Raw genomic sequence first — 11,180 nt, forward strand, 5'->3', positions numbered from 1 at the left:
CAGAACAATAAATTGACCTTCTTCTAGGGCCAGATAAAGTTTTGTATTTTTTGATTTTGACCATTTAAACTATTCTAAGTAAGACAGCAACATTGGAGAGAATTTTAAAAGAAAGGGCAATTTCAAACCAGAGCTAAAACCAACATTTCAGAGACAAGGGAATGGCTTATTTAGCCACTCCTTTTTGTTTTCCTTGTTTCTTCTTACAAAGCAGGACAGAAATTCTGCAAAGTGTTTTGKTGTGATCAAACACACTGTTTTTCCCTACCGGTAGAGTTATATCCAAAGCATTTCCCTCTAGTTTGCGGGATTGTTATCTTTAGCAAATTTAGGGTGTTGTCTATTGCAATCTGCAGTCRAAGTGAATGCAGACCACAGGCTTATAGTATAAAGCCCTTCCTTTACCCTTGTAGGTGTATGTGTGTGTGTGTATGTACATATATATATGTATATTTCTCTTTTTKCCTTCTGCAGCATCCCAAAAGGGAGAAGTGGATTCCACCAGTTTACAGCTCCCAGGGAGAGAATGTACTGTGATAATCTYCCCGAGTTTCTAGCTGTTAAAATAAATTCTTCCCATGTTAGTAAGGCTCCCCGAGGCCTCAGGAGAACAGGTGCTCATTTGACCCAAGTGTCACCTCCATCTAATATATCACGTCAGCCTTGGGGGTAAAAATGCAGCCAAAGCTTCCTTCCCCACACCCACCCAGAGGAGGCCTGGCTCAGCACAACCAGATGGAGACCTGCATGCTTAATGGAAACTGCACACAACAAACCTTGAGAGAGGGAGAGACGGGATTTGCTTATCGTGACACTGAGCCAGTCCGTCTAGTGTCTTGCCTTTGATGATAAATGATTCATGGGAAGGCTAGAAAGAATCATGGAATGTAGAGTATTGTCTGGAGAATATATATACAAGTATGTCTTTCTATCAGGTGGTCATCTATTGATGTCTTGAAAAAGGCCTTTGAATTCTTCTGGTTTCACTCTGCATAGTTACTAACTACATACCGCTGAGCTTAGTACTGGGCATGAAAATTTGTCCTTGATTTTGATGAATGAACGTTTTCTCTAAGCAGTTCTCTGAGAAGTGAAGGTAAATAAGTTCAGGAAAATAATGTCTTCAAGAAATACCCTCTTTCCTGCTGTAGAAAGTTGTTCTGAAATTGGAGTCAAAGCATGGTACATCCTACATCTATGAAGAAGCTCTTGGGGCAGAGCTGATAAATGGAAATTAGAGGAGATATTCCTGTCATTAATCAATAGGGTATAGTACAAATGATAGATAGCAATCAATCTGAATAATATCAAGACTCTTGTTACATCATTACAACCTCAGCAGATGGATTATGCACCGCTGGGCCTGAAACACAGAGTCTGGATTTTGCTCTTGTTCAGAGTAGCCCAAACTMAAGGGGCACACATACTTAGCCTCTCATTCTAGTTCACACCTAATTATGTGTGCTAATTATTTAGCAGGTTATTAATTATTTAGCTAATCATTTAACTCAGATTGGAATCTGAACATCACTAGTGCTTCTGCATGATGTACAACATGGGTTAATTTCACACTTCATGCCATATTTATAGCAAAGTCAAAAATGTTTCTTTATTCTGGTGATTAGAGAACACTGAAGAGTGGTGACTGTAAAATACTTGTGTAATATCAGGTTATTGGGGGCCTCAATTGCCTCAGCTGGAACTTTCAAGCCATCCAGCTCTTTTTGAATTCAACTCCAGGCTACATGAAGCTGAATAGTTTTTTCGTTTGTTTGTTTGTTTKTTTCCCTCTAGTATTTTGTGTGAAAACTTGCAGAAACTGTGGGTGAGCCTCTAGTTGCAAGTCTTTGAGAGCCATTATTAGTACGGAGATAGGACTGATAGGACCTTGTGATTGCATTGACCAATCACTTCATAGTTACAATCAGGCTGTGAACGTTTCTGAGCATCTGTTCAATGGGGAGGAGGAGTCTGGGTTGTGAATACTAATGTTTATGCACAGCAGAGATGCTTCAGAAAATTAAAATCTGTTCATGGAATATTCTGGCAGGAGAAAAAGAGTTTATATTGCTTGTAAATTCTTCACCAAGCACTATGAATAACAATCTGCTTGCATAAAAAAATGGGGATTCACACATGGAGATATAAGTAAATAGAAGTCRCTGCATGGGGAAAAATGGTGAATAAGTGGAAAGAGATTGGAAATTCATCAGTGCTCTCAAAAGACTCAAAGAGAGTTTTTCAGGATGTTTATTAATAATTTTGTTCTATGCCTCCCTTCCCACATCTATAATTCTTAGCTATTATTGATACGCAAAGGTGGATGTAGACCCAGAGTGATAGAGAGGAYGGATGGAGCAGCAGAATAGTCTTTTTCACATCATGTTGTAGCGCACATTGAGGAGCAGAGGAGAATAGAGGACATCTATCTCCAGTGCATGCTTTGAAAAGGCATAGAGAGACTTTTTCTAAGATTTTCATTTTTCTCATAGTACCAGAATAATACAGTCTTCTGTGATGGAGCTACAAGTATTATCCCTGATAGTAGACTCTCAAACCTTTCCTATGGGCTGCTTGTAAAGAAAAACCTCTTCACTCTAGCAAGCTGGATGACACTAGGGTAGACTGAGTATCATTATTATTTATTTCCCTGACTACTGTAACCAAATAAGCAAAAGCTCATGCTATCCATAAACAGCAACATCTTAAGGAATGTGGGAGGGAGAGACTCTGAGAAAAGGTATTTTATCTTTCCCTTGTGCTCCTGGGTGGAGGGTTGAAGGTCAATGCATACACATCATTGTGGGCTGATTACAGTGTTGATAACCATTCACTTAGTTTTATGAAATTATCAATTGATCTGTGATTGCAGTATCTAATCAATGCTTAGAAAATACAGAGAGTGGAAAATCCAGTAGGGCTGGATTATTCCTTTGCATCTGACTCTCTGGGAGGAGTCTATCCAGAAGCAGCACAATTTTCTGGGAAGGAATTAATGCTGCTTTCCCCTTTGGAAATGGGTGAGGACAACATTTACTATCAGCCTTGCTGCTTCTGACCTGTTAGGTGATTCTGTCATTTTGTGATGTTTTATTTCAGGGGCAAGGAGCATGATTTTGAACACTATTAATATGACACGCAATTGTGAGAACGCCAATGTGAACAGAGAAAGGAGGTGGGTTTTATTTTTTAATACCCTGCTTTGCAAAAAAGAGTATGACTATAGGAATTGTGTAGCTCAAGAGGTAGAATTGTGAATATAGAAATTGCCATTGCTGTTCAAATATTTGGCAGTATTCTTCTCTACCTTTATAGCTTGGTTTCTAGGACTCTGTAGTAGGTTTTGTGCCCTGCAAACTGTTTGAAGAAAGCATCTGTATCTATCGAGTCCYGTTACTTTGTTTCCAAGACTACAGTTGAAGGCAAAAGAGAAATTGGACAGGTTACCCCATGCCCTCTTCTGATCTGATTGAGGTAGCTCTAGCAAGCAAATGTATTTTCACTCTCATTTTAAAGTCTTTTACTGTTTAATAAAATGGAAAATCAAATTGCAAGAGAACAAAATTATTTTCATAAACATTTTTGTGAGCAAAGGGGTCCTTGGGATAATAACACCTTTATCTCTGTTTTTGAATCTTCAGGCTGCCCTAAATGCATGTAATAACAGTAAGTCATTCACAACATGTACATTCTCACAGAATTACTGTATTAAACAACTGTGTTAAAATGCTGGGCAGCCAAAGTATATCTTCTTTTATTATCTCTGCAAACAGAACAGGCCTGATCTGTAGTTCATAGAAGACAGATTTCCTGCAGTGGATAGAATAATCTAAGCTTCTGGAGGTCATCTCGGACAGTCAACATCTACAAGTCAGAGACAATGTCCTGTGATCATGCAGAACTCCAGGTAGAGGGTTGGGATTAAGTGGTGGAATTTGGGGAGCCACAGTGGTGGAGGGCACTTKCTTTTTATAGACAAGATTTGCACTTACAGAGTGCAATTCAAGCAGATAAAGCCACAGGGATGAGTTTTTCCCTCTTATTCAATGGGAGATGTCAAAAAAATATCCTCAATCAACAGTCTCCAGCTATGTTATGAAATAAATCTACATGACCGAGCTTTTCTGTCTCCCTCTATGCGCACAAACATATACCTACACTGCCTCCTCCCTTCCCACAGAGATGTTCCTTCTTTCTTAYAGCAGATACAGAGTCTCTAAGAGGCAGAAGTGTAGGCTTATCCCTGAACCTTCTTTTCTCTTTGCTGTATAAAATAACATTCTAAAGATGACACARAATTCTGCCATAAGATATCAATTTCATGGTTCTCTCTATAGCTGAGGATTCAGGTCTTAGTTGCTGGTTACTATGAAAAAGAAGAAATTGACTGTCCACTAAGATCTGATTCAGGTCGTACATCTGGTRCATTAACAATCTAGGTCAAAACCTATTAACCATATTTCCTAGTTGTATTAATGTATCATATCTAAGTATTTTAAGCAAATGATTTATTATTARTGATCATTTCTATTATTAGAGTCCGAAGAACCATAGCCTATATATATATTTTATTTTTTGCTTTTACAATGGCTGATGTTCCATTCTGTGTGGAGAACACAAAGCCTAGAGATTACAGAACCAARCTGCGAGATCTGAAAATCTATTTCACTGCTCTGTAGGGCAATTCTGATTAATGCTGTGACATGTCTTGCTTGAATTTCCCTACCTGCAGAATGAAGGAAGAAAGTATCTCATTAGCATGAAGTGAAGCTAAACTCATGTTTGTAAAGTATCTTCAGAAAGAAGGCATTTCAAGCTATGCAAAGTAGTTTAGTGTGTGTACATGCACATTCTGACATACATTATCTCAGGAAAGGAGGCTGCGATACAATATTTTACCCTGTCAGGGAAATCAAATCTATCTAACCTTCAGCTTCTGGGTCAGAACAATCTTAYGCCCTAGCAAGTATCTCAGCCTGTTACCTGAGGGAACTCAGGGTGCTGGAGATATACATGTATATAAGGATCTTGCCATGTTTGGATTTATCTTGTTCACATTATCTCCCCATACCTCTTGCCATTTCTTCAGGGAGTGCACCACTTGGGAGTTTTGCATGTGGGTCTGTATGAGAAACTTCCTAGAAATCAGTAGGMGTCTTTCCTTTTAGCAAGGGAATGTGAATGTGGTAGCTTGTAGGACTGCTTGGGCCTCATTGTGATGAAAGTACTGTACTGAAAAGTAATACAAAAAAAAAATCATTTTTCAACACACGTCTATTCACATGAACATATAGGTACATCCACCTACTTCAGTATACTGGAATGAATATCTGCTATAAGAATAAAGCTTATCAAAGCCTAAACACAGTACAATCAGCCTTCTACATGCATGCAAAACCTTACTTGAACAGCAGCAAAAAGAACTAAAGCCAATAAGGACGACAGATTCATTAAAAAAGAGTAATAACAAATCAGTTAGTAGATGTTTAAAGAATAAACTTGTTAGAATAAACCTGTTAAATAAATCCTCAGCAAAGCTAATTAGGTCGGTGTTATACTGGCACAATGGCTCCCTTCCTCTGTAGAAGACTTAATGATAGCATAAGCCTGTTAAAGGAATACACTACGTACACAATAAGCCAGCTATTTAAAGGCTATCTCATTCTGTTCATCCTCTTAATCTGACCTACCTACAAATTGTCACTGGCGAGAAATATCTCCTAGGTTCTAAATACCTGCTGAAAACCAGACCTTGTCGTTTGTGAAAGAGACATCCATGGATGCACTCCTTTTTCCAAACAAAGGGGCTGGTGATGGCTATGAGGAACTACATGATTGAGTGATTTTTGTTTTTCCTTTCTTCTCATGTTGTAGTTAAGGTGCAGATTGACCAACTGAACCTATTCTCAGAGCTTTAATGACAATATTGATCGACTATTGGTGAAGCAGCAAGGAAAGAAAGAAAATAAAAATAATTACTTTGCCCTTATATAGTGGCTTTTGTCAACACATGTGTAAGGATGGATGATTTGGCGATTTAAGACATTTAAGTGAGGCTTGGAGTAAGTAGGTTTTCCTCCAGTTTGCCTCTGTTTTTGTGTAAAACATATATTCTCTCTACTTCCTTCTATCATCAACAACAGGGTGACTAGAGCCTCCTTTGATTTCATCTGTTGCAATTGTAAGCTTTGTGAAGCAAGTATTGTGTCTCTCCTCAGGAAGATCTAAAAAGCCAAATAAGGCTGCAGAGTGTGTGTTAGCACTCCTGTGACAGCTAAGTCTTGCTAGTGTGAGTAACAACAGCAGTGGAGACGTAACCGCGGGCCACGTTGCTCTTAGCACTACCATTCCTCATGCTAGCTGGAAAAAGCTAGCCCAGATAGGTTAACATGTATGACCAATGTGTCTTTGTTCTGCTACAAACACAAAAAGCAGTGTGGGTCCCTGTAATTAGCTCTAGTCTGGCTTCTATGTGACAAGAGTAATGCTGACAAGACAAGAGCATTAGGTTCGTGTATTATCACTTGTATTGCATACATGGAAGCAGAAGCAAAACAAAGTGAAGTGATACTCTTCCTAAGAACATGTGAACATGTAGCAGCAGAGTCAAAAATAGAACCCAGGTGTCCAAGTTGGTCCAGGGTTTTTTATGCAATAGGACACTCACTCCAGAGGCTAACTGGGAGATTTTCCTCAAGAAAGGTGGTAAAAGTTAAATGCTGAATATCTGTGGGCAAATGATATAAAAATATCAGAGAAAGAAATGTTTATTTCTGCAGAAGTTGATATGAGCAAAAAAAAAAAAATAAAAGCTTGAAAACAAGATTTGGGCACTACCTAAGTGTGAAGATGTGACTTCTCAGGCTGCTTGAACTAATCTTCTTATTCTCTAGAGATTGCTCTGGAGATACAAGAAACATTTACTTCCAGTTCCAGAGCAAGCATTAGGGAAAATCCTAATGAGTTCACATGTTCAGGTGATGTGTAGGTTGAAGGACAGAAAGGTATTTTGAAGGTCTTTAGGTGGGCTGGTGGTTGGCAGGTAGCCTTCCCACCTTTAAGATCCTACCCGAAAACCTGAAATGGCTACCTGAAAACCTGAAAAGTTTCATTATGTGATTAAATACAGCGGTAATGACCTAAAATTACCCGGTATAGGTCAAATGGTCTGTTTGTTTCAAAACCTAAATATTCTGGTTCGTCCTTTGCTCTGACCACTAATCCCAAAAAACTAGAGACTGTTTATGTGGTGTTTTTTCGTAAAGACCTTAGGTTGAATACCTTTCAACATAGTTCCTGAAAATCGATCATGTCAATGTTTTCTTGAAAAGATGAAAATTTTCTATTGTATGTGAGGAATAGCACTGCCCAGGGCAAGTGGTTACTGTATGGCAACAATAACCCCTCTTCTCAGGGTGCTGGTATGCACCAGCTATCAACCTCGTGACTCACTGCATACCTGAGGCAAAGTGCAGTTATCTCAGAGTAGCAGTGTGCTCTAAAATATGTCACTCCTTAGTGACTCAAATTCAAATTTTATTCCAAATAAATAATAAATGACACATGGGGTGGCTGTAGGGAGAGAGATTTTTCACTTCTCTTTCTATATTCAATACTTACCAGATATATTTGTTCATGAGAAAGTAATGATGATATCTCATTCTGACCTCAACTACTGCTTGTAAATTCTCTAAATCTCACTGATTTGGTGCAGAAGCAGCTTAGAAAGACTATGGATGCAAGAACACAGATAAGTTAGAGTGAGGAACTGGGAAAAATGAGGGGAAAAAACAGCTGAACATTTTAATCTGTGTGTTTGACTGCATATGAGTTTCAGCTACCAATATTTTTGGGGTGATCTAAAATGTGGAGTGATTGCAGACAGAGCTAGAGCTAGGTTTGAAACCTTCTGTGCAGTGTACAGTRTATGAGGGGTTAGGAGTTACAAGTAGTTTCTATTTTAAAAGCTTTAGTCCAGGTTCAGAAAGAAGCTAAGCTGCAGGTAATGAATGCTGATGATTTGTACCTAGTACCAGACAATAGTAACAATAGTGAAYATGAAACACAGTTAATAAAGAAGATGGATTTGTGACTAGAGGTATGAAAAACAGCAGCTATTGGTACATTTTTTGCTCTTCTGCGCACCTCAGAAACCTGTAGAGGATAGGAGTCATCTCTGCTAGCTCCATCCCTCTAAATTTTGGGAGTTTAGCCTAAACTGTTGATCTAGGAACCCTTTAGAGTYAATGTAGAGCAAGATAATTTCAGAGAGAAATCCATCCTCCCAGACAGGTAAATGTCTATGACCATGAGATGATCCAGTCTTTATAGATCCAAACTTTACGGCTGCCATTTTCTTTGACCAGCRGACCAAACCATTGATTTTGCATTAGTGAAGACTGGCCAGAATCTTCTATATCAGTGTGGCTTTTGAGCTAGGAATCCATCAGTTCTCACTCTTCTTTCTGTCAACTACACTTTCCTAGAACTGACCTTGTAGTGATCTGTGACTCTTTTTTTTTTTTTTTTTTTTTTTAAAGCTTCAATGACAGATTTAACCACTGTTATTTCTTTCTCACACACTTTCTGCTTTCTAGCCAAGACCTATAGTAAAAATACCAAAAAGCTCATCAGAAAGCTGCATCTCAGGAGATTTAAGCCTCATTGTGCAAACCCCAGAGGCTCGCAGGGCTGAGAATAAGTATTTTGAAAAGTGAATGCCTAGGACAACTGAAGTTCGTTTTTGAAGTTATGGCATTTTTGTTGTTGTTGTTGGCTTGATACTGGAAAGGGATCCATCCCAGAAAGGGAAACATTCTCAAAAGTGGATATTTGATGTAAGAGAAGTGCAAAGATAGGACAGTATCTCTAGATAAAGTACATTTGGAAACTTCACAAAGTTCACAGTCTTTTGTGCTTAAGGGCTGCACTGARGATGTATTAATCTAATAGAAGAACCAGCTGTTAGAAGTTCCTGTTAGAAAACGAGAGTTTCCAACTGTATCTTCCCAGTCTTTAGGGAACTGTCAACATTTCTGCTTAGCTTGGCAAGGATTTCCAACTTTTCCCATCACACTCATATTTTCACTGGAAACCTCTACCTTTTCATTGGGAATGATGCGAAGAGTCTCTTCTGCTTCCTTGCCCTGTCGTTTGAGCCCGTTCCCAAACTTGTTTCCACTAGCCTTCTAAAATACCTTGTACATACTTCATCCCACTGCCATCCTGCATATCACCCATCCTGCTTTGCAAACACACATTTTAAGGATATCAATGACAAATTAATATGACTGTCCTTTATGAGATAGATACCTATGCTGCTAGCACAAAACACAGTCTAAATAAGATCACTATTTATTTCAGTATTATTTGCAGAGGAAAGAGAGGAAATGTGTTTCACAAGAAACTGGTAGAGGACCAGAATATCAATACAATGCTCATGAAGCAAGCTTAATCAAGTTTTTTTAGTCAGTAATAGACAATGAAGTCTGCAAAACCTTGACAAGAATACATTCTGCATCCTCAGGAAGGGCAATAGAAGAGTGTATGTGGAAAAGAAAGGTTTCACGATAGCACAAGAACAAGAAAAGTAGTGTCTGATTGTATTCAAGAGCTCATGGGACTCTAAAGTGAGTTTTTGCTGCAGAATCGCAAATAGAAATGGAGTATTCATAATGTCCTGTGGGTACAGACAGCTCTTTTGGCATAGTGAAATGGTGCTTGGAGCATACACTGGAAAACCATTTGAGCTCTTTTTGTGGTTGCTTGCTTGGTGAACAACGTGCATGTTTTTTCCCCTGCTTTCTGGAAAGATAATGTCTCTTTTCAGAGACATAAGCATAAAACAGAGAGTCTAGGTTATTATTTTCACATCCTCCCCACGATGACCACAGCTTTTTTTTTACTGTTTCCCATGGCTGGTGCTTGGAAATGGGAAACCCTCCTTATATGTAACATGTATAAYGAATTCTAATCCTCCTTCACATCCTCCCTCGACTCCCTGCTTTCTATGTTCATGAGAATAATACTACAATTAGAAAATAAAGTAACTAAACATTGTTCTTGAAAAAACTGGTGGAAGAGAAAGAGAGAGAGAGAGAAAGAGAAGACTGGAAATGTTAGCAACTCAGGGTCCTGACTTGAAGGAGAAATAAAAAAATTTTGTTCAATGGAGCTTTGCTGTTTTGGGGTGAGGACCTTGTGCATTGCAGAGAAAAGGGGAACTGAAATATCCTAGACTAAAAAGAAGAGACCATTGAAAAGAGAAAGCTACTGGAGTGAAATAATTTTGTTTTTAAAAATGGCATYCAGAAACCTTATCTTTGACACATAAGAACAGACACATAGCTAAATATGCTGTAACCTGCTTAGGTTTCCAAAGCAGCAAATTAAACCAGTGGACTATGCAGTGAGTGTCCATTCAGATGAGCAAAGCTCATTGAACACAACAATGCTGTAAGAGAACATGTTGAATACTCAATGCACCAAATAATCCTCTTTTGATATAGACACAGTAAAAGCTTTTTGAAAAAAAAAAAAAAAAAAAGGCAGTAGTAGTTTGTGTATGAGCTGGAGGGGGAGAGACAATATTTTGGGATAGGAAAAATGATGGGATAAAATTCTCTCTTCAGTTTGTTTCATGTTCGTCTCTAATAATCTTTATAATATTAAAAGCAATTCTCCTTTCCAGGCAGGACATTGGTACCAAGAGTTGTTGACTCTTACTTTCTGGAAGAAGGTATTATTTTGTAAAGAATAATTTATTTGTTCTCTAGGCCCTGTGAAACCTTTGGGTTCTTGAAAACCTGGATTCCTGAATGTCAGCTCTTCCTTCACAGGAAGAGCTGGAAGGAATGTCTCACTCCTTCACAGGAACATGAAATATCAGGTTGCCTTGTCCTAGATCCTGCTAGCCCAATCATCCAGCAGCTTCTCCTGAGGCGGAGGGGAAAGACACCTAGTATTGCTGCATTAGCTGAAAGAATAAATCCCAAGTGAGTGCAGAGTCTGTGAGATCTTTGGTTTGATTTGAAATAACCTCATGTAAAATAAGAGGATTCCCCCCTCCATTTCTATAAATACCAAGAGGAACAATGAGATAACACTACAGTGATAACCCTAGACACTATTTACTTGATTAAATAGTACTTTGCAGATATATGGTTTATATTAGACCTCTC

Source organism: Nothoprocta perdicaria, unplaced genomic scaffold, assembly GCF_003342845.1.
Source record: "Nothoprocta perdicaria isolate Ctin4 unplaced genomic scaffold, notPer1 scaffold_6, whole genome shotgun sequence".
Lineage (NCBI taxonomy): Eukaryota > Metazoa > Chordata > Aves > Tinamiformes > Tinamidae > Nothoprocta > Nothoprocta perdicaria.